The sequence below is a fragment of the Lathyrus oleraceus genome, chromosome 2 (assembly GCF_024323335.1).
Source record: "Lathyrus oleraceus cultivar Zhongwan6 chromosome 2, CAAS_Psat_ZW6_1.0, whole genome shotgun sequence".
NCBI lineage: Eukaryota > Viridiplantae > Streptophyta > Magnoliopsida > Fabales > Fabaceae > Lathyrus > Lathyrus oleraceus.
In genome coordinates this window covers 447,702,766-447,707,687 of record NC_066580.1, presented here as the reverse complement: position 1 = coordinate 447,707,687, position 4,922 = coordinate 447,702,766, and the positions used below count along the sequence as shown (strand labels likewise).

Here is a 4,922-nt window from a genome sequence, read left to right as displayed (position 1 = left end):
CTTTCAATTTTCTGGACCAGAGCATCCACTTTTGCATTAACATGATCAAGGTTACTTATCTCGTACATGCCAGTTTTCGTTTGAGGTTTTTCCACCATTGTTCGTTCGCTTCCCCACTGATAGTGGTTTTGGGCCATGCTTTCGATAAGTTGGTAAGCATCAGCATAAGGTTTGTTCATTAGTGCACCACCTGCGGCAGCGTCTATTGTTAACCTCGTGTTGTACAAGAGACCATTATAGAAGGTATGAATTACTAACCAATCCTCTAGACCATGGTGTGGACAAAGTCTCATCATGTCTTTGTATCTTTCCCATGCTTCGAAAAGAGACTCGTTATCTTTCTATTTAAATCCATTTATCTGGGCTCTCAACATAGCTGTTTTGCTCGGCGGAAAATATCGGGCAAGAAAGACTTTCTTCAACTCGTTCCATGTGGTGACTGAGTTGGAAGGAAGAGACTGGAGCCATCTTCTAGCGCTATCTCTTAACGAGAAAGGAAAAAGACGAAGTCGAATTGCCTCTGAAGTGACACCATTAGCTTTAACAGTATCAGCGTATTGAACAAATACGGATAAATGAAGGTTTGGATCCTCGGTAGGATTTCCAGAGAATTGGTTTTGTTGTACTGCCTGCAACAGTGAAGGTTTAAGTTCGAAGTTGTTTGCTTCGATTGCGGGTGGAGCAATACTCGGATGCGGCTCATCTTGCGATGGAGCGGCGTAATCTTGAAGAGCACGAGCTGGTTCTGCCATCTCGGGTATCGAAGGGAAAAGATTTTTGAAATCAGGAATTTCGCTAGGTGGGAGATTGTTTGCAGCACGATATTCCCGAATTCGTCGTAAGACTCGGAGATATAGTTCGATATCGTTGATTCGTAAGTAGTACAACTCGCCTTGTGAGCGAGTGTGTGGCATACAAATCAACGAAAGAAAGAAAAGAAAAAGAAAAGCCTTAGTCTCTACAGCGTAACAGAAGAGTTACGATATCAACTTAATAAAAGTCCCCGGCAACGGCGCCAAAAACTTGATCGCGACTTTATGAGTCGAAATTGGGGTACAAACTGCAAGTGCACAGTTCTATCGCGTAGTTTTAAAAGATATCGATCCCACAGGGACTTATGAATCGATCTACCATTTTCTAAGGTTACTTCGTAAAGCTAAGGCGGGTAATACTTTGATTGTTTGGGGAAAAGTTAAAACTAAAAATAGGATCTAAATTAAATATCAATTAAACGGATATCGGTATGTAGTTCGTCGTAATTAGGGAATCAATTCTTCGTTGGTTTCTTGGTTTTAAAATAAATCTTTTCAGTTGACACTATTGATTAAAAGTCTTATCTCAAACTCTCGCTCTGTTGAATAAACTATGATTTTATATTAACGTAGCTGTCACTTATTAGTTAAGTCAAAAACTACTTTTTGAAAACAATAGAATCCGTAGAAACTCTTTTTAAGAAAACACTAATCGTTTAAACACCCTTGTCTCAAACTCTCGCTCTGTTGACTTAGGTTATAAAATTAAATTCAAATGCTTAACTCTCGTCCTCACATTCAACCTTTAAAAATACTTTTTGAAAAAGATTAGAATTTAATTAACTCTAAAAATTGCTTTCGCCCTGATATAGAATTAATGTCCAATTTACACTGTCCAGTTAAAAACTCAAACTCTCGTTCTATTGATTTTAACTTCTTTATGTCTTTTACTTTCGTACAAAAACCTTGTTATTAAACCTGTAAGTTGAAACCGTAAAAAGAGTGATTTTATTTTAAACTTAATTAAACCAACTTAGTTGTGATTCCTTCATTCCGATTACTCTACATACCGATACCTAAATAAATTAGCCAGACATGCTAAACAGATCTAAATAATTATCATGCATAAACAAATTTATCTTAGGCAAATAATATAAATAAACAGTAAAGCAGAGCATATATAAATTAAAACAATAATTAAAGAACCTGAGTAATTAAATAGCAATCTTGAACATCCACCACAGACCGGTTGGATTTGTTCTTGAATTCTTCAATCAGACAGAAAAATAAAAGTGAAGGAATAAAAATCTAGGGTCTAACGTAAGGTTAGATCTAGTGAAGGTACACAATAGTTTCCGGTGTAGAAACTATTGTGCGAAAAATTAATTAACTGCTGGAAAAGAAAATAGAAATTGCAAAGGGAAAAAAAAAATAAAGACTGTAAAAATATTGCTGTAAAATATGCTTGCACTGCTGGAAGAGAAAAAGCGTGGAAAAGAGAAACGGCCGAAGAAGCGAGGACCCGAGGGTTTTTCCAAAAGCTACTATTTATATTAGTACTTTTGTAACTGCTTCCAAGGGTTTTCCGTGTACATAGTCTTCACGTTGCAAACGGTCAAGCGTAACAATAGGCCTCAACGTCTTTGTTGCGCCTCTGAAGCCAAAAATATAGGAGAATGGTGTGACGTCCGTCACACCATGTGTTACGCTCGTAACACAAGTGGGCAGAGCGTGACGCTCGTCACAGGCTGTGTGACGCTCGTCACAGGCGCAACGCCTGTGCTTTTTGGGCTGGGCTTTGGTTTTTGCTATTTGCTTCTTTTCATTCCTTTTTCACCTCCTTTTCTTCCTTTTTCACTTCTTTATCAAATAAGCTACCTGAGACAAATAGAAAGAAAATACCGAGTAATATCGAATAAAATAAAATAAATCGAAACAAATAATAATACAATTTAATTAAATCAAGTCCAAAAAGTGTGATATTATTTCGTGTCATCACTTAGGCCCTCTTGTATCTAAAAAAAATCATATTTCCTATTTGAGAGCCTCACTTGAAACTCCTCTAACTGATCAACTAGAGTAAGGAACTAGATCCTTGTATATCAATTGTTAGGTTGAAGATGAAAGGCTTTCGAAGATAATTTAGTAATGTTTCATTTCTATAAAGAAAGTGGAATAAGATTTTGTTTTCTAAAAGAAAACTCACTCCTCTTTATAATCCACTAATTAAAATTATATTGAATTCTAACAAATTTATTCTTTAATTAATAAAAACTCTTTATTATTAATTAATGATATTTTGAAGTTATACCTTATATAACTTTATGTTATATACGTTATATTAGAGGTGGAAAAACGGGTTCGGCAAGTCGGGATGCCCGTTTTTCCTTCACATTTTAAGGGGTGGGTCAAAGTTTTAGACGTTCACCCTTTAATGCCCCGTTTGTTTTGAGCTTTTATGGGCACAAAATTTTACATACAATTTTGTATTTTTAAGGCCTAAAAGGTTCAACGCTCGTGGGCCCGCCCCGCTCCGCCCTCACTTTTATGCAGGACTGGGCAAGGTTTTAGACACACACCCTTAAATATGTCTGTCCCGCTCTATTTTTTGCGGGCTTTTATAGGGAGGACCTAAATGGGACGAGCATGCCCATTTGCCGATGAATCTTCCTGCCCTCCAAATTGTACTTAACATCGCCACATTTTTTTATAAGGACAAATATACCTTTCATATTATTTTAACTTCCAAAATTTCACATTGTAGTAAAAATTTCTCTGTAAAAACTTGGTAGAAACAAAATATCCACTAGTTGTTTTAAAATATCCAGTACAAAAAAATCGGCGAAAAAAAAACCAGTATGATGTTTTACCAAATTTATTTTTCAAATATCAAAATTATTATGCAATTTTACCATATTTTTTTCTAAAAAACCGGAAATCCTTAGAAGTTTTGTCGGATTTTTTTGAAAAATTTGAAAATACCTTGAATTTTCCCATAATTTTGGGAAACATCTAAAATCTTTTGTAGTTTTACCGGATTTTTCGAAAAGTCCAAAATATGTAAAGTTTTTTATGTTCTTATTACCTGAGATTTTGTAAAATCCCGAAAACATGTTGAACACCAGATTTATTGGAAAGTCAGGTATACCAGATTGTTTGCACAGACAAAAAATTTGGTAGTTCAGTATGCTCCAATTATGCGGTCCTATTTCTGATGGTTTCCATGTGGATTTTATTCAGTTTTCACCACAAATGCGATATGTTTTACATAAATTTTTACATTTTACATAATTGTGTAGTCCTTACTTATGATACCTCATACATTGAAAATTTATTTTGTATACATTGTAAATGTCAGATGTTCCCCTATCGGACTAACGGTTTGGCATGGGCACAGTTCGTTGGTAAACAATATGATATTGTTGTTGTTACTATTTTTCCTGATACCGCAAATGGAATGAGAGGGACGAAAGATAGATTGATTATGTATTGTGAGAGAGGAGGAAATTACAAGAAGAAGGTTGTGTTGTAGGGAATTATACTATGAAAGTGAAATTTCCATTTATGCTAAGATTTGTGCCAAGTGGAAGCGGCTGGAAGCTTACGGTTAGGCGTGGGTTTCAAAATCATATGCTAGTTAATGACTTAAATGGGAATGATGTATTAGGTCATTTAAAAGATCATGAAAGATAGTTTGTGAATGACATGACCAAATACAATATGGCTCCCATATACATAATTATCACTTTGAAAGATATAGATCCAGAAAACCTAACGAGTGTTACCCAAGTCTACAAGGCTAGGTCTACATACGATGCAAGCAAGAGAGGTTTGTTGACTGAGATGAAACATATGTTGAGTCTTATGCATGAAAATAAATACATGTACTGGATAAGAAACAATGACTCTTCCAATATTATTGTTGATATCTTTTGGACGCACCCTGATTCAGTGAAGTTGTTAAGCATGTTTCATCTTGTGTTAATTTTTTATTGCACATACAAAACAAACAAGTAATTCTTATGCCAAATGCTTCTATTTTAATTTTATTTATTTTGGAAGTTGTTAGGGGTTGTTGATGATTTAATGTAGGTACAAAATAAATAGGTACCGACTACTAGTACTTGAGATTGTTGATGTTACATCCACAAAGTTGACATTTTTGGTTGG

General features: G+C 35.1%; 1 non-coding gene across 1 annotated transcript; it reads left to right on the top strand.

Annotated features, from left to right (window-relative positions):
• The first annotated feature begins 267 nt into the window (after window positions 1–267).
• LOC127124272 (small nucleolar RNA R71) lies at window positions 268–374 on the top strand. The gene has a single exon (XR_007803888.1). It is a non-coding gene; the product is annotated as a small nucleolar RNA R71 (small nucleolar RNA).
• Window positions 375–4,922: the final 4,548 nt, after the last annotated feature.